Source organism: Notolabrus celidotus, chromosome 13, assembly GCF_009762535.1.
Source record: "Notolabrus celidotus isolate fNotCel1 chromosome 13, fNotCel1.pri, whole genome shotgun sequence".
Taxonomy (NCBI): Eukaryota; Metazoa; Chordata; class Actinopteri; order Labriformes; family Labridae; genus Notolabrus; species Notolabrus celidotus.
Window position 1 is genome coordinate 18,447,680 of NC_048284.1, and position 19,735 is coordinate 18,467,414.

At 39.5% G+C, this 19,735-nt stretch overlaps 2 long non-coding RNA genes across 5 annotated transcripts in view; one reads left to right on the forward strand and one right to left on the reverse strand.

The window, feature by feature from the left end:
* LOC117823682 overlaps nt 1–13,714 on the forward strand; it is a 29,072-nt gene extending 15,358 nt beyond the window's left edge. The window contains exons 2-5 of one of the 4 annotated variants that reach the window (XR_004633464.1): nt 534–599; nt 1,107–1,345; nt 13,144–13,257; nt 13,372–13,714. This is a non-coding gene — a long non-coding RNA (uncharacterized LOC117823682). Of the gene's footprint in view, nt 1–533; nt 600–1,106; nt 1,346–13,140; nt 13,258–13,371 lie in introns of all 4 variants that reach the window. The other 3 variants (XR_004633465.1, XR_004633462.1, XR_004633463.1) reach the window with 3 other exon arrangements.
* Nucleotides 1–19,735, reverse strand: part of LOC117823684 — a 170,877-nt gene that overhangs the window by 24,649 nt on the left and 126,493 nt on the right. Inside the window, exon 3 of the long non-coding RNA XR_004633466.1 lies at nt 9,899–10,003. This is a non-coding gene — a long non-coding RNA (uncharacterized LOC117823684). The remainder of the gene's footprint in view (nt 1–9,898; nt 10,004–19,735) is intronic.

Here is a 19,735-nt window from a genome sequence, read left to right on the forward strand (position 1 = left end):
TTAAGTTATTAGGAGTGGTTATATATGACAGTGGAGAATCATCATTTGAGGAAATAAAGAGAGGGAATGGAGACTGCAGGCAGGTGACAGGATTGGGCCTCTGTGCAGATGGATTGTTTTCTGACAGACAGAGGCCAGCCCGCCACCTCTTTTCTTTACAGATAAATAATAGGAGAGAGCAATGAGCAAAGACAGCCAGGAGGGATTGAATGTCTCTGAGCCGCTACTCAAAGTGCAACGTCATTTATCAGTGTCACAGCAGACAATCCATGTTAGCCAAACACACAGCAAACACACAATGTGCACATACACACACGTACGCGCTCGTTATGACCGCAGGCAACAGGCAAGGACAGAGAGTCCCCGTAAGAGAATTCAATTCTGGCTCTAAGCAATTTTCTACAAAAAATGCATGAGTGCAAGACTAGTTTGAAGGGACTTTTTAAGCCCCCATGCACCTGAGATTTTCTAAATTTCATGCTACCATAAAAACTTTGACTATCAAAGAAAAGAACTATTTCCTCTTGGAACAGGCACTACTTGGAAAAAAAACTTCTGGTTGGAGTGAAGAAGGGAAAACAGAATTTTCAAAATTACAAGTAAGTCCCTTGTTGTTCAGTCCTTAGGGTTAAAAAAGTTTCATGAAAGTTGAAAAAAGTTGTGTTTGAAAGATTCATTTTTCTCTGACTCAAGAATTGTTTTAATATCCAAACCTTTGTGCATTCATTACAATAAAACTCACTGAGACTTTTAAATACAAACAGAAACACAATTCAGGAATATGAATAACCATATTTTTCCTGTTTATTGCACAAACATAACCAAGCAACCCACAGCCTTCCACACAGGCGTGCAATTTACACAGCCTTTGCAGAGCACGTGCATATTAAGCAAAGAGAGCGTAATTCCAATATCACACAACATTAAATAAACATACAGCCAGCCTGGCTGTAAAACCCCCAATGGAAAAATGTCTCGCTCTTTCATGGCTATACAACAAAAAATCTTGAACACAATAATCCCTTATGCATAAAATGCAATGCTTTTTATTCAGAGCATTCACACCACAATGCAATTATGACTGGCTGTTTGTATCTCTTTCACAGAACTCAGAGCCTGATGACGGAAGTCTCTTCTCAATATGTGTGACAGCTCAATCCTGCGTGACACACTCCTGTCTCGTTGTCTTTATACGTCGACCTCCCCAGGCGAGCCACTGACAGCTCAGCAGCAGCTACAACAAAGCGAGGCAACCCCCCCCCCTTCTCTACCACTCTTTCCTCATTGACTCACGCCCAAAACTGAGAGGAAGATTGAGAGACAGCAGGTGGAGTTGGCATGGAAGGTATGGATACATTTTGTGCAGAGAATAGGATAATGTGAGAGAATGAAAAAGTTGTAACAGCATCTCCAGACAAAAAAAAAGTTCTGGATTTATCCATAACATACCCACTTATCTGTGGCTTACAGCTTTTAGAAGGGTAAAAAATGTAAAAATCAAACTTTGAATTTAAGGTTCAGGTCTATGATTGATATAGAGGTGGTCTGGTACATTTTACTTGTGCATGAAAACGGCGCCGTGGAGGACAGGAAAAATCACGAGGCAACAAAGTTTGCATCTTAGGGTTGTATTGATTTCTTGGCTGTAAACAACAGACCTTGGGTTGGAATCATGTAGTGAGATTTGTGGGTGCGCCAGCTTCTCTTATTTTCAGCAAAGTCTGAAGGAAAAGGGGCTTTGGAAAAAAAAAACTGCTAGTTACAGGCAGTAGAGGTGCTGGAAAATGTCTGCAGAAGAAAAGAGGAAGGACTGTGGCAAGGGATTGTCTTTCTCAAAGATGCAACATCACAACAATGTTTTTATAATTGCATGTTTTAAACTTAATTATTTCACATCTCATAACAGTTATTAAGTCCCAATGAATGTTAAGTGATTCTTACCAGTGTGTTGATTTGAGATTCAAATGAATGCAACAAAATGTACTACAAGATTTATTCAAATAAATGCTTCACTGCTCTGCTAGTGTGTTTTAAATACCAAGAGTTAGGCTGCCCCCACACTAGATGACATTCAGACCATTACTGATTTTAAAACCACGGGAAGACCAAACACATTAGGACAGTTCCAGCTAAAAAATTTTAACACTACAATCATCTCTACACACACACTAGACGATTCAATAAGACTGCTACATCGCACTCTTAAAGTTTGTGGAAATGATTTCACAGTGGTGATTCCACACACAGGAAGTCTCACAGAAAGTTACATGATCAGACATGCCTTTAGAAGATAAACAAACAAAGTCATCAGCTTTCAGTACTGTTGTGTGTTCTGTTTCGCTGCTACAAACAAGAAACGAGAAAAAGAATGGGTGAATAATTCCACAAGCTGCTCTTACTTTTTCAACATTCTGCTAGTTGAGCATGTTTTCTGCCATGTTTTTTGTTTCCCAGTCTGCTCCTCTCATTGGTTATTGCAGGTTTTCTGTTGGAGGCGGTCCAACCTCTAATCGTACATCTCAAACTTTTTTGATATTTACGATTACAGGTCAGGAGTCCGACTCAGTCAGGAGCAGGAAAATAATTGTATTGACACAACATAATTAAGGATCATTATGTATTATTATACAAATGATCACTTACAGCAAGCCTCGAATCGGGTCAATACCCCCGCTCTCTCAGCACATCTGGCCTTAAAGGGATATTTCACTGTTTTTGAAGTGGAGTTGAGTTATATTTCCCTGGTAATTGAAATAGCCACAACAGATGCCGCTCAGCTCGGCCCCATTAAAGAGAAACTGCAGGAGGATACAGCACGCAAGCTAGGCTACAGTTTTCAATAGATGGGGTCAGTCCTGGCCACAATTTAGCCAATTTTGGTAGATTCGGACCCACACACTCATCTTAGTTTAAATTTATGATCTTATTATGATTTTTTTCAGCACTTCACTTTGCTACCAAAAAGCCTATTTGTTTTTGCACTGTTTGCAGACTGCAGTGCACTGATCAGCTGTTTCAGGTCTGCAGGCTTCAAAGTGACAAAAATGCAACCAAACTTAACAAGACGTGATTCTAACAGCACTGATGACATGCTGTTTACCACTGAAACACATGGACACCTTTATGAGCTGGAGTTCACAGAGGAAAATGTGATTCAATGCACTGGATGAAAAAGTGGAGAAACTTCTGTGCTAAACTATTGTGTGGGAATGTGTTTGCTCAACTGTGCATAATTTGCTGCCGCTATCTATTCCCTCACAAGATCTAATTCACAATCACACCAAATAATTCTACATTGCTATGCAGTTTTCTCCAGTTTTTTGTTTAATTGTGACTGAAATTATCTTTGAGCACCTCAACGCTCTTTCGCGCAGAGCTGCACTGTGCGCTTTCACCATTACATCACTGGGTAATATCCATATGAATAATGAGCTCAATGGATAGAGAAAGTCCTTCTCAGTCTTCATTTTTTTTTTGTGGATTTGATGCAAGACAGACCCAATGACGAAGTCTGTATGAGCCAAGGTTGAGCCACAGAAAGCCCCAGACTAGAATGACCCCTTATTATTATAGAAATATTAATATAAAAAATATAAACATATTTCAGGTACAAATATATAATTTCTAAGTTATCCAGAGCTACTATTATCATTATCACTGCAGAGTTTAAGCATGATGATGTTTGTAAATACTCGCAATTACCCAACTCTCAGCAGATGGTGAAAATGTCACTAACTACTGCTGATGTTTGTGCATTAGGTGTTATTAGCAAAGAGGCATAGAAAGGGATTTATTATTTCCCAAATGAATACATAATGGATCATTTAAATGTATGCAAACAACACTGGCATGCCATTTTCTCAGTAATGCAATATGTGGAGCATTTAACCCTTTGTATGTGCTTTGTGAATTAAATAACTTAGTGGGCACAAAAGTTGCACAATCCTTGTATGAATAAGGCCAAATCTTCTTTTTTCCAAGGATAAGGCTGTTACATATTAAGAAACATGTAGGATTGCATGTACAAAATCAATGTCAATATGATGTATGGCTATTCTATCATTCCAAGGTAAGGTATTTAACTGGGTCCCTACATGCCAACCTGCGGACGTCCCTCAGATCTGACTCTTCCACAATGTTGACTGTCTTGCAGACAGTTGCCACCTGTTAAGCAAGTGTTTTTGTCTTATTAAGTCAGCAGCGATTCGGACACTCCAATAGAGTGCTCTGCCAGCTCTTGTGATGCAGTTACTTGCTGACATCATTCTTATTAGCTGCTCCTGTATGCTTGGCTCATAGGTGGTAGCTCAAACTCAAAGTACTATGGTGATATATTAATTCTATTTGACGCAGAGTGCATATTACTTTTGACTTGTCAGCTGAGCCGTCTGGGAGTTGTCTTAAGTGCAATGTACCGTTCAAGAGCTGTGATGTTGTTATTTTCTATATCTCAGGTAGAGGTGGATTGACATCTTAACTATGGTTTGCCATAAGGGGAAAAAAAGCCCACATTACATGGAATTTTTTTTTATTAATCAATCAATCAGTTAACACCAACAGCCCTACTTTCAAAATATATCAGTTATCACAATAAAGTTCTATGAAAAATTGAAAGACAAGAAAATGTGTTGTTTTCCTATAAAGAGTTTCACAAAAAAAGGTTTTAAATTTACAAACTTGCAATTTTACATAAAAAATTAGAAGTGGTTTAAGAGGCTACCTTTTTACATGCTAATCAAAAACAGCATGCTTCACAAATGATTGTTGCACTCACAACATGTAATTTTTATTTTTGCACTCCTGAAATGCTCCTGTATGGTTTAGGAATATCAAACTTATTTTAATTAAACAACAAATCATAATGAGCCAGGGTAAACATTCTGCACCTTGCTGAAAATGGTTGCTTCTGTTGAGTAGTTTCAGCTCAGTGTATCATACAAAGGGTTAAAGGTCTACTTCATGATTAATAAGGCCCTCATACAGTTGACGTCATTATTCCTACAGAGGGGGTCAGACCTCAAAGTATGCCTTTACATAAACTACAGGTACACATTTATAGATGTATAACTCAACATTTGAGTTAAACCAGAGAACGTAGAAACACTTTAAATTTAACGATGTCTGGTATGTGGGTTTTAATAACTACAGCTGACTCTGAGCTGGCCTTTTGGTTTGTCAAGAGCAGCATATTAATTAAGGACCCCTGACAGTTATTGCTTCGATGTAGAGAATTTTTTTGAAATTAATGAAACAATTTTCAGAATAAAAAGTATTTCAGCACTCAGTTAATTAGCTCCCAGACAGTTATGAAAGCAATATTTTGGGAGCTTTTGATTGAATGATATAACCACATGAGAATCAAATTTTTGTGTTATGTAACTGTTAAACCTCCGCTCTGGATGTACCTTTGATTGCTTGTGAAAGTTGTCTGAAAAACAAGTTGTGCCACACAAACACTGGGATTGAGGTGACAGCTTTTATTTGAACCCAATAGAACATATTGTTACCCACTTATCAGCACACCTTAACTCGTGTTGCTTACAGCAGAACAGTGCTTTGTTGTGTTGGCCTCAGATTGAAATAGTTTCTGACTGCACCATAAATACCAGCTTTTCGAGGTGCGCAACATGCACCGAGACCTTGATGCTGGGTTATTTGACTCACTTCTGGGGCATTTACAATGAGACAGACAGCTTCGAACAGTTTAGTAGGTGCCGTTTATCTAACCTTTCTGAAAGCTATAACTTGTGGCCTCAGTTACTCTTTGCCAATTCAATTTGTCTGTGTTCATTGTGATGAGTTTTGAGAGTGTTTATCTCACCTTAAAAGCAGTCTATCTGAAAACACTGCTTTACGGTAAGCAACTCAATGACTGCAAAATAGGCAACTAATGGGAAATGGGCCAGTGTTAGCAAGCTAGGCTAAAGGCTGGTTTACACTTCTGCATCGCCCCTACGCATCAGAGGCTGATGCGGACATGAGCTCTACATACTTCTGCGTTTACGTGTCCGTGTTGCGCAGCAATACTCAGCCGAAACACTTGAGGGCAGTGTGGTCTCTCTGATAGTCCAGTCGCCTGTTTCCGGGCCCGCTACGATCTGTGTTTACTTTTCCATAGCGATTCAGAGCGTGTTATGTTAATTTAGAGCTGATACAGGTTACTGTTCATCATGCAGACATGATTACAGGAAAGAATAGAGAGGAGGAGATGAAATACACAGCCGATGAGTGGGGATCCCGGAAGTGTTGTAAATGTGGGAAATAAAATGCTGCCGAGGTGACCAATCATAGGTCCTGCGGTCCGCGTTGATTCGACGGGTAGTTACATTTTGGAGAAGGTGCGCTTCAGCTACGTGCGTAGGCCTCTGCGTAGGTGTGGGAGCTACGCAGACCTCTGGCGTAGGGTACGCCATTGATTCAGCGCAGAAGTATAAATCAGGCTTAACTAGCCAATCTTGCTAGCTTTACTGCAAGCGTTCTAAGTCAGTGGAATAAAAGCAGAGACAAGCAAAGGTGAGTTGCCCCCATTTTTGAATCCATGGTGAAGTCACAAAACCAGAGCAAATCATAGAGTCAAAGGAGGCGTCAATGTCCTTACTTAAACGTAATGTAGGCCCATAGCATTACATCTGAAATCAAAGGCACACAATGTATGTTCAAAACATGTGTCCTAACATCAGAAAGCCTAAAATATCAGTCATCAGCTGGCATGGCAGATACTGATTCCACAAATATTTAAAAAATACTGTTATCTTCCTTCAAGACAATTAGAATAAAAATGCACAATGGCTCTCTTGAAAGTTAATATATTTTTGAGAGTAAGATGATTTTTTGGGGTGGATGACAAATCAAAATTCAGCATTAACTTGCACAAAGGCCTCAAACTGATTTCCTGTTGATGAAAAGATAGACAGTGACATTAAAAACTGTCTGGATCACACAGTTCAAATGAAGTTATATGAACTCATACACAACAAACTAGATATGAAGAACAATAAGAAAACCATAATTATGTATCTGATAAAATCTTTCTTTCATGATTCAGAAGAACTTACAAAGCGATTTGTTACAATCAAGTTATGTAGTCATTCCTATTTGTCGCTTGCTAAAGAGGGGGGAGTGTAAAACTCTTCAGCACATTGAATCTGTATTCACAAGTGCACTAAACTCCTGAAAACGTCACAAAATGTTTGTGTTGGGCAAACAGCTGAAAATTTCACACAACTTTGCCCAGATGTTCTCCACAATGGCTCTAAAATGTCCACACAAATCAGAGTGAGCAGATGTTAGAATGCTGAGGGTTTTTTCAGGAGAACTTATTGTGGGCGAGTGGGCCGGGGTCACAATGTTGAAGAGCAACACATAACATAATGAAGTAAAAACATCTGAGGTCAAAGAAAGAGGAATCATTTATAACATGAGAACAGCAGTTGTCTGAACACCTGATTGTTCACATGTACTATTGATATCCCCCCCCTCCAAAACCCCATTCGTCCAACAGGGAAGACTTCACACTGTGAGGGACATGTGGGAACAAATAACTTTTGAAATTTTCCGGGGCAGAGCTCCTAAACATTTCTGAAGATTTTCAGGAGTGCATCTGTGAAAAAGGTTCATGTACGCTGACAATACGTATCCTATCTTTAACTGTCCCTAAATTCCAGTCAACGGCTGGCATGGTAATTGCTGTTTATTCAGTCTAAAATTTGTGTTATTTCTCAAAAGAATTGGGCAAATTTCACAAACGCTGTCATTACAGTTAATGTTTTTTCTTAAGTGAAGAGGAAACAACTTTCAGCCCCACTTTAATGGGTGCACACTGATTTCCTGTTGTTGAAAATCACAGTAGGTGAAGTTCAATCGGACCCGTGCTGTGTCTTACTCACACAGTTTGAATAACACAGTCTATACTTATACACAACAAGCAGTCAAAAATACCCACAGCAGCTATGTATTTGGCAGATTATTTCAGCTCTTTTATGAATCTTAAAATACGCACTGACTTGAGTTTGAAAATTTTACTTGTTGGAACATTGATTGAACAGAAGTCCTTGGAAACCAAACCAGCTTCTGTGAATCAGGATTGAAGTAGATTGTCTGACAGCGATACCAGCGTGAAGTGTCTTAGATTGACCATCAAGCTAGAGTAGAGGTTCACCTACACTTCAGAAGGAGACTAATAAGGATCTGGGGTCCAGGCAGCTTTCCCAGAGAATGCCCTCCTTTCAAACACTAAATGAGTTTATTGGCAGGTTGCTGTCATTCAGCAGGGGGGAGAGCGGTTTAAACACACTGCTGGAGGGTTACTGCAGTGTCACAGTCACTCACAATCTGATTCCTGGGTCCTGTTCAGCATCCAATTGGGAATCACTTATGAAGTGTCTGCTGATAACAAGTGAGGCTTTGGCTTCTATCAGGAGCAGACAGATTCAGGCTTGTAGCTGCAGTCCTGATGCAAACCCTTGCTGCTCAGAGGGGAGACTGTGGACAAGCTACCAGCAGTGTAGATCATTAAGGGATCCCATAAACTTGTGGATGTGTTAAACAGAAAGGGTGAGACAGGAAATCCTTTAGGAGAGGACAGAGAATTCAAGCAATTGACAAAAAAAAATATCTGAACCAAGAGAAAATCTTTATAACCTCAAGGCACAATCATGTCCAAACAGAAGATAACAAGAATACGTGTATAAAGAAATAAAACTCTGTGAGTTTTAGTGCATAAATAGATCTTTTGCAGCTATCAAATACTCACCAGTCAAATTACAATAGACCGTGTTCCTATGGTTGCCTTGTTCCTGGTACATTTGGTCTACTGTGGTTTGACTGGTTGGCATTTAACAGCAGGGAAATCAATTCCAGCTAACATTCTGTTAGTAAGGAACGGACATATGGTATAATGACACGAACAGTGGTGGAACGTGAGTATCTATGCTTTACTTGAGTATTATTTTTTGGGGGATACTTATTACTTTTACTCCACTACATTCAGAAGACAATTATTGTACTTATGACTCCACTACATTTCTATTAATGCTCTAGTTACTCACTACTTTATCTTTGAAGTCAGCTCATGAATTTCCTTCTCTTTTCTGAAATCGGATCCCTAAGACAGTAAAATGTGTTTGTGTAGTTCTGTCTGTCTCAGTGGTTTAGTCGTACCTGTATATCGTGCGTCTCCACGGTTGAACGTGGAGCAAACACAGAGCAAATTTCACTCAGATCAGGCAGTTCATTTAGAGGTGGTAATGAAGGCTATAATTCTCCACCTGAGCACCCATGGCCATATCTTCAGCCCGTGTTAGAGTTTTGAAATGAAGAATGATACGTATCATTTGAAATGTTCTCCCTGTTTCCCACTCTGCCCAAACATACAAACATTCACTGTCCAACCTGAGAAAGCGTGTTGAGCTACATAACATTTGTTTCATCCCAGATGAACATTTCAAATTAAGTTGTCTGTGCTTTGAGTAACCTAGTTGCTGTTTTTATTACCTGGTATAGTTTTAAAGATTTAATACGAATGATAAAAGCATCCATTACCTAACGCTAATGTTACTAACCAGACTGTATGCTACTGTTTGCTGTTCACTGGCGGAAGCTGACGAGAAATCTTATTAGTAAGTTTCACTCAAAATATGGCCAGATCCCATCCTCACATTCACTGTGTAATTTTAAAAGCAGTGAAATGAAATTACTAGTTTAACAGCATTGATTTTTCTATGACTCATACTTCACAGCACAGCAGTAGCATCGCAGCATTTCTGCTTCGCATCCTGAGAATGACGGCAGATGAAAATAACCACCATGTAATTATGGAGAATGTGGATGGAGTCCAACTGCTGAACATACAAGCTCAAATGTTGTTATTTCATACTTATAACAAAGCTGAGTTTAATACCTGATTCCAATTGGCCAAATAGGGATGTAGATCTGGTCACAGACTCTTGCGACAATTTATCAGTCAGGCGAAGGAAATCCAGTAAACTCAACTCCAGCCCATTTACTGTGGCAGAAAAGGAAACGGAAGAAAATGGTCAGAAATAAGAAAGACAGAGAGCTGAATGTAAGGGAAATCGAAGAAATTGAAGAAGACAAAGTAAACAGTGAAAAGATCAAGGTATGGGAGACAACTGTTTACAGATGGGTGAATGGAAAAGTAAATGTCAACAGACTTTGACAGTGAAGAACTCAATAATGTGTCCTTCAAGGTAAAATAGTATCGGCCAGCTTTGCTTCAGGGTTTTTTATTAACCTGTTTGGATTTCATTTCACTGTAAAAACTATTTTTTATATTTTGCACTTCTGAAGGTTACAAGCCTTCTTATTCAAAGTGAAGCTGTTCTACAAGAGAATCACTTAAAGCATTTTGTTCCCCAGATTTTTTTTGGGGGGGGGAGTAAAAAAAGCAAAGACCAAATCTTCAGATCCAGGGTCGGGCTTAACAAACACTGTCAGGGCTCAGCATTTTGGTTTTGTAGCTGGTCACAAAGATTGCATGGGGAACTTGAAAGGAAAAGCCGCCACAGCAAACATGTTGAATAAAAAGCTACTCATCTTACTGAAAAAAGTGAATAAACTTTCAAAGTTTTGACAACTACAAGGGCTGAGAAATGAAACCAACAGAGAGGGACCAAAACTCAAATTCCTGCGACTGGGCACAGAAGACTGTTTCCAAAGTGAGTCAATCCCAGTGGACTACAATTTCTTCCATTGCCCTATTCATGACAAATGTGTGTAGGTCTTATATAACTATATATGTTAATACTACATCTTATGATTTAAGTTCCACCATGGCTAAAAGTTGATCATAATTTGGGGTGTTGTTAATCGGGAGAAGTGGATGCTGCTGTATGTGAGGTGTTACCCTAGCTTATTCTATTCACTGGATTTGAACTCTTAGGCAACTCAGGTCCAAGCAATAAATCAATGGACATCAGCCAAACTTGAGGCATCAAAACAATAATTCACAAACCAATGGAGTCAAAATGTGGTCATGCTTAAAACAACATTAACTGTTGGAAACAGCTAGTGAATAGCTGATCTATTCAGTCGTCTGAACCTCATATTCCTTCAAATATTTGGTTCTGAAATATGGCGTAAGAGTAAGTCTTTCACATTAGAGGTAGTTGTCAATCTTGAACATTAACATACAACATGTGGTTATAGGGCACTTGATGAAATTACTGAAGTTTTGGGTCCTCTTGGAATTAATATCTCAAAAAGTTGCAAAAGCAATGGGGTTGCAGTTGCCCACCTCAACGCCCTGTTGCCTCAGAAACCACCTTGTTTCACCTGAGCATCTTACATTTAAATGTATTTCTTTAAAAGCCTTTTTTAAAGTTGAAGGTTTTCATTTCATACTGTGAGTGGGTTTCCACTTGAGGAAAGTAAGTGATAGATCTTGGTTTGTAATATGTCATGAAATGCAATCTTTCCATAGAAAAGAGTGGCGAAAAAACATCTACTCTATCTTGTGCTCACAGCACCTTTTATTTTTCATTTTTGACAGTGAGAGGTTAAGTTTAAGGAACAAACTGATAGATGCTTCCCTTGATTTCTTTTAGTTCTTTCTTTCATTGCATGTATGACTCTTAGTATGGAAATGGTATTATAATGGACTGGCTGAATCTCCTTTATTTTAATAAAGCTTTTCTGAAACTACTTGTGGAAATACCCAAAACCAATCTCCGGTGTGCGTGTTAAGCAGTCCAAGTAATGGTCACCCCGCAGGTGACAATAGAAAAGTCATTGCACATACATTCTCCTTTCATTCACAAATGCCATGAAAGATATGTTTGATGGCCACGTGTCTGCCTGAAGGAAATTTTATATTTGGTCGCCTCTGACTGAGCCGTGAGAGAAACAAGACAAAGAATGGTGAATAAACCAATAGACGGGAGACAGAAAGCAAGGGGGAGATGTGACTGAATTGTTGATCCAAGCCTATCAAATAAAGAGAGAGATGTAAAGGAGGGAGAGAGGGGAGGCATTGGCGATGCGAGGAGACATGCCAGTCTTGGAAAGTCTTGCATCACAGCTGGAATTCCATCAGAGCAAAATAGATGAGGCGTTTTTTGAAACGATCCCTAGGGAGACAGCGGAGGGAGAGTGGGAGCCAAGATGAGGTGAGGTCAAGGGGACGAGCATGACTGGAATGAGCAACTAAGAAAAAAGTTGTCTTTGGCATCTCAGGGAGTTGTTTAGTCAGCTCTTACTGAGACATTTATCTGAAAACTGTCATTCTTGGAGGAGAATTGTACTCAAAGAGAACTCTAAACACCTAAAAACACTCCTCACCAAAGGGAATGTCTAGTGAAAGAGTTACAAATAAGGTCCTTTCACCTACAACACTCGAATTTGAGTACTGGCCATACAGAAACTGCACCAACCATTTTTGACAGAAAAAACAACCAGCTCTGTAGTCTTGACGATACTGAACACCACTTATCCTGACTTCATACCACGTTGAGCCTCGTCAAGCACCTCTAGTCCTCGTCTGAGAGTCTACAAGGCCGTGGTTGGAGTGTCATGTGGAAGCACACTATAGTAAAGCACAGCACAGCGTAAGCGGCTATCTGGTGCTTCATTTGGGAACACTTAAGAGTCCTCCTTCGCTAATTACGTAGCGCTAATTAGCTTACGGCGAGTATCCAGTGAATGCCTAATTGTCTATTGACATTATGCAATGAGCTGCAACAAAACCCTCTATCTCAGTTAGCGTATCGCCTCGGCAGCAAAAAAAATACAGGCTGCTGGAAAAGTGTCCGTCGCAGGGGTTTGTAGTGCAGTGGCAAACACAAGCACACAGTGGAGAGAGAATGAGAATATTCATATTCAGTATTCAAATCATGACTTTTCAAAGTCAGAGGAAGATGTGAAAGACTCAAGTCTGCCAGAGTTTGGTGAAATTGTCTCAGTCTCTTTTTTTTCTTCGGTCTCCCTCTGTCTCCGTTTCTCCCTTTGTTCCATTATCAAATCCAAATTAGATGAGCTTCACTCGGGTTAAATACTCAGCAGAAACAACAATATGAAGCTAATGAACAATACTTAATTGTCACAAAACAAAGGCATGACAAGACATACAAATAATTAGCAATAACAAACACTCTCTCTACATTTCTGTTGCTTTGTTCGTCCCAGCAGATCCCACGAGCATTTCCAGGATCCTCAAAAACAGTTTTCAAGTTTGATGGACGTAAGCATCTGCACAGTCGGATTTTCTAGCTCCTGGACCAGGCGCACACTCACTGCCTGTGTGTGTGTAAACTTGCATTAATTCTAAAGGCTTTGGATATAATAAGAATTAACACACCAACAGCAGTAATTGAGGCATGTTATTTATGCTTTTAATCCACTGTCTTTGCTTTGCAGGTGGAACTTTTGAAGCATCAGCAGAGGCTCAGGTCAGCTTTCAAAGTAAAACTCTCAAGGTACTTTTCATGCTGGTCCTGATTTGATGCTGTAAACAACCCATGAGGACAAAGCAGACGCATCAAGGTGGTTTGATCTAGTAGTTGAAGCTTTTAACGTGCTTCTGACAAGAAAAACAGCACATTTGATAGCTTTTCCCTGTTGTTTCATTTTAGTACTGAATAGGATGGAAAATTGTGAAGATATACTCAGACTCAATCAGGCAATACATCCTGTGCAGACAGACTCCCTCAAGGTTCTTTTATCAAGCACAATGACTAATCTAATAAAAGTCTGAAATCAAGTTTGTTATTGTCGAAGCAAATTCCACAACTTGTCTATATCAAAAGGCAGACACATGAATAGCCTTAAAAATGTTAATTTCGTGCTCAAGTGTTCTTTCAAGTATGAGTCTTATAAACTATGCTGGTCTCTCTTTGGAAGCGACAAGCTGTAATTTACAGCAATTTGTCCTGTTTACACTTTGGGTATAAAAGGATGCAGGTAACATAAGTAGAGAATGAACAAAATGGTAGTGCTTCAACACTTTTAACATAGTTGAGTTGAGAGACGTGAGACTATCATATTTAAACTCTTTAGCCTTTAGGCCCTTATAAGAAGACCTCATGCTGCAAATGGTCCCAGTTTCTGAGTAGAGGAGTCAATCTCCTGACTTTTGGTGTGTTCAAGTGCTTTCAATTTGGAATGTGGTGTTCTTACTTTGCCTGCCTGTTTAATCAAGGTTTAATGCTAATAAACACTCAAATATTTAGGTAACTAATATACCTCACTTGTTATACAGGATTAAATACCATACTTATGTTAATAAATATGCTTCCTAATATTTTTATTTTTATTTTACCTTTATTTTACCAGGTAAGTCAACTGAGAACCAATTCTCATTTACAATAATGACCTGGGCGAAGAGGCAACACAGGTGGCATGACAATAAATAAAAAACAAAAAGAAAAGAGAGGTTGTACAGAGAAACCTAGAGACAGAAAAATACAAAACAAAAATATGATGGGCGTGAAAAACTTCAAGGGCAGTGATGTTGAGTTATGGGATGTGCTACGTTTTTGAAAGTGGCGAGTGGAATAAGAGAGGTCAGCTTTAAGGATTGTTGCAGGTGATTCCAGTCATTTGCAGCGGAAAACTGGAAGGAGGTGCGACCAAAGGAGGTCCGGGCTTTGGGTGTGTGGAGGTTGATAAAGCTACCTGAGCGTAGGCTATGGTTTGTGCTGTGAAGTTTGATTAGTGACTATAGATATAACAGGGTTTTACCAGTGAGGGATTTGTAAATGAATAGAAACCAGTGTCTGCAAGAGTGGAGCGAGGCCAGTTCAGCTGAGAGTACAGGTGATAGTGGGGAGGGGTGAATGGGGCTCCAGTGATAAAACAGATAACAACGTGGTAAATGACATCCAGTCTGTGAAGGAGAGTGTTAGAGAATGTTACCGAATTTCCCCTGTTGGGGATGAATTTATGATCTATCTATCTATCTATCTATCTATCTATCTATCTATCTATCTATCTATCTATCTATCTATCTATCTATCTATCTATCTATCTATCTATCTATCTATCTAGATGAAGACCTGTCATACTGTCATCTTAACCAGATGCTGTTTAGCAGAGTGTGTGAAGGAGGATTTGTTAACATAGAGAAAACCAATACAGGATTTGACCTTAGTGAGCAGTGTATTTATGTGTGTTTCAAAAGAAAGTTTGCTGTCAAGCCAGATATTTGTAGCTGTCAACAAACTCAATCTCTGAACCATCCAGGGAGGAGATTTTGAGGGGACTGTTGGCCAATGGTAGGTTTCTGTTAAAAACCATGCATTTAGTTTTCTTGGAGTTTAAATGGAGCCTCATGAAAGTATGTTGGACAATATGGAAAATGGCCTGTAATGAGGACAGTGCTGTAGTCAGGGGGGAACTAGATGTGTAAATAATGGGTATCTTCAGCATATAGATGGACATGTGAATCACTTGCTGCAAGGGCAATGTCATTGACATGAATATTGAAAAGCTTAGGACCCAAAATATTTCCTTATGGGACACCAATAGTAAGGGGGTAGGGGATCTGAAAGGAGCCCCTCCACCCTTACTGACTGAAGAGGATCGGAGTAACTAACAAGTAACTAACAAGACTAGGTCACTCTATATGGACAAGATTAATGGTGATACCAGTGTTGTTTTTGGCAGCTATCTTAGTTTTAGTCTTAGTCTTAGTCTTTTGGATGATAATGCTTATTAGTTTTAGTTGCATATTAATCATTTCTATATGTGATAGTTTTAGTATAGTTTTAGTCGCTGAAAACTCAAAAACGTCTTTTCACAATTTAATTACTGGAAATTATGTCAAATCTGATATTGTTTAATGTTATAATAAACAATATCAGATGTATTATACACAAATTGTTCTTTCTCAGGCTAGGTTTATGTTAAGATAAAGGCAAATTAAGCATGAATTAATATGAAAAATGGTTTATTTATCTACTTTAATTACAATTGGAAACTTACTAAATACTTTGACTTGTAGAATTGTAAAGGCTGATTTATACTTCTGCGTCTCCCCTACGCAGCAGGGGCTGACGCGGACATGAGCCCCACATACTTGTGCGTCGGTGTGTCTGTGTCGCGCAGCAATTCTCCGCCGAAACACTAGAGGGCAGTGCGGTCTCTCTGATAGCCGGTCGCCTGCTTCCGGCCCCGCTACAATCTCTGTTTACTTTTCCACAGAGATTCAGAGCATGTTATGTTAATCTACATCTGATACATGTTGCTGTTTATCATACAGACATGATTACATGAAGAATAGAGAGGAGGAGATGAAATACACAGCCGATGTGCGGCCGATGTCCAGGATCCCGGAAGTGTTGTAAATGTGGGAAATACATAGCCGCCGAGTGGACCAATCACAGGGCTTGAGGTCCGCATCGGCTCTACGAGGAGTTACATTTTGGAGGAGGTGCACGTCAGCTACATGCGTAGGCCTCGGCGTAGGTACGGGAGCTACGCGGACCCCCGGCGTAGGGTACACCGTTGATTCAACGCAGAAGTATAAATCAGCCTTAAGTGTTCACCACAACTACTTAACAAAATTCTGCCAAACAAGTGTTTTAAGTTTAAAGCATGTTTCAGAATCAGCTGACTGTACACAGAGGAGACGCTCAGCTGGCTGCTGCGGCTGAGTGACAGGTCTCTTTTTTTCTCCGTCGTCGGACTGATTATGACTGAGTTGGGCTCCCGGCTGACACCTGACCACGTAAACATGCTAATTTTTCTCAATAAGAACGAGTAAACAGAAAACTGGACACTGTGAGTCTTAAATATGATTCTGTTCAGTTGTCCTGTTGCAGTATATCATGTTGTCATGAAAAAAAGGGGTTTCAACGAAATAATTTTGTCATCATCCTTGACGAAAACAAGACTGGGTGACACCATATTACGAATTATGTTTGAGTTAAAATTTGATGTGCATTACGTGAATTAATCAAGTTTCTTAACATCTACAAAACATTGTTTGCACACCATGTTGATGACAAATATAGCGGCAAATTGGTAGGTTCCGAGTTGTTGTTCCAACTTGAGCAAGCATCCACATACATTTTCCAACTCAGAAATTTGTTTTCGGATGTTTCGGACACCACATGAATGCAACAGTAGTCTCTATCAGTGTTGTAGTCAACTCAACAAACCTTGAGTCTGAGTAAAGTCTTGAGCACCGCGTGTTCAAGTCAGAGTCACCAAAGATGAATCATGTTGAGTCCCCATTACCTAAGGATTAATAAGGAGGGTCATAAGTGGAGATTTATAAGTGGTCCTGTCAGCGTGTCTTGAGATTTAAATTATCAATGAAGGGACAGTGATGTGTGGATCACAGCAGGACTGTAATAAACTCAAAAACACCAGCAGCCCACCCACCATTAATCACACAACAACAAAACATCTAGGGCCCAGTGGTTGAGTTACCTAGCTAATGGTAACGTTATCAACATTTCAAGTAACTTTAGCACCTTACTTTCTTTTCTGGGTACATCTTGGACAGATGTCTGTTAACGTTTCAGTTTGGCCTCATCTTCCCCTCTACAGTTCTTTACATAACCAACATGTTGCACCTTTCTTGCTTCTATTCGCTGCACAGTCTTCGAAAGCAAAACACACAATGTGTGGCACTTCATTAAGCATCCTGTTGCTGAGCAAGAGTCATCAGTGCCTAATCAAAATCGACTCTAAAGTCTTGAAAATCAGGACTTGAGTTGGACAACACAGGTCCCAATTACCACAGTGTTAGCTCATGCAGCAGTAGCCAGTGTCTCAGCAGTCATTAATCAACTGACAAGCTTTGACAATTTTACTTTAAGTGCTAGCCAGCAGAGTTCCATTTCATTCTGCATTTTTCTGCATTTTTGCTACAGGGAAGGATATATTGTCATATATTGAAAGGTGTTTCCAGCAGTAAATGAAGCTGATTGTAAGAACATTGAAACACAAATGTGGTGATGACTTATCTGCTAGCTAGCCTATCGTTTCTGCTTCATGGGGGAGAGGAACAAGAATTTTGAAGGGCTTTTCAATGAACTCAAAAATTTTCTCATGGATGAATCATTCACATTTTCCGGTATCCAGGAAATTTAGAACTTAATCATTAGGAGCACCAACTACCAACTTTTTCTGCCATTACTAGGTACAATGTGGGTAAATGATGATCAGCACAAGACACATGATAAAAATACAAACTTTTTTATGGTGTACAAGGGCATTAAATTACTAGTAGAAGTGCTTCCTGTAGCCCATGAGCCTCTTATGATCATGAAGTGTTGCTTACAGATGTGAGAACATCGACTGACATTGTGCAAACTCACCCATTTTATTGCTGATACACTATGTTGTGGGAAATGTGGTTTACATTAGAGTACAAGTTTTTGTCTGGGCAGCTGTTGTCTCAGAAAAATCTTTTCTACTCTCCAGAGTTTTTTTTCTCCTATTAACACACTAGCACGCTCTGAATCAAATTCAGTAGAAGTCACAGAGGAACAGATTCCTGCAATAATGTGCTGAGTGGACTGTTAGCTGACTGGTGCTCACGTTAGCTCATAAACTTGCATTTTCACACAGTACTTTCTGTCAGACAGGCTGCAGTTTGGTTTCAACCCTCCTGGCATGCAATCTCTCCGTCTTGTGGGACTAAACTGGCAGAATCGGACAAAAATGAGGAAAAAGTTGAAGACCTTACAAACTAATTCAGCAGGTATCTCCGGTTGCTGCCTGTGCTCCTATTTCCTGGGATTTTAGTGTAGGTGCTGTTTTCGAGCATAACCATTATATATTTATATTTAAGTCCATCACTGGGAAATGTACACAGGACATTTTCCATCAGCCTTAGCTGTACTCATACTATAGAAAATAGGGCCATAGTATCTATGACATCACCCACTGGTTTCTAGAGGGACATTCTGAAGCACAATAATGGCAGGTTTCATATTTGAAATGCTGACTAAACTTAACACCTGAACAACCTAGAAACAGACAGAGAGGTAGAACTGAGGTGGGCTTTAGGCCTCTTGGCAAACAGCTTCATCAAACCCACCAATCAATTAACACAGCTGTGCGCCAAATTATGCAAATATATGTGTAACCCTTACCCATCATATTGTCATATTGTCATATTGTTAACCAATGAGTTATAAGAAAAGTACCTCAGTGCAGTGTGAACAAAGCAATAAATGAGCAACATCCCCATACACATAATTAATCCTGCTGTAAAATTGGCCTTTTAACTCAAGACCCTCTGCTTCTGCAGCCAGTCTCAAGTGGACACTTGAGGCACTGCAGTTTTTGCTATTCCATATTTGTTTCATTTTTCAGGATAGGAGGATGCCGCTTGGCTCTATTGTATGATGGACTAATTACAAAATATTAGCATGCTGAGGTGCTAACATAAGATGTAAATGTTTTAACAGTAAACATGTCAACTTGTATGTACTCTGAATTACTTTGTCCACATATGTAAACACTCAGGATTCCATCTCTTGTATGGAGTATTGAGTATAGCTGGTTGTTTTTGCAAAATATGATGGTTAAAAAGGTTTCACAAGCAAATCAATATGTTGACCTACGAGCACTTGCTTTTTATCAAATACTGTTCACTAGGTTTATTCTATCCAATCATTTTATTAGTGGGACCTTCAGCTGCAGCTTCACAGGGCAGCTTACCTGGCTGTAGAAATGTAATTGAAAGAAATAGTTGTGTTTAAGAATTATTCAGGAGACCGGAGGTCAGTAGTACGGATTCAGCCGTGATGGAAAAGGTTTCTAG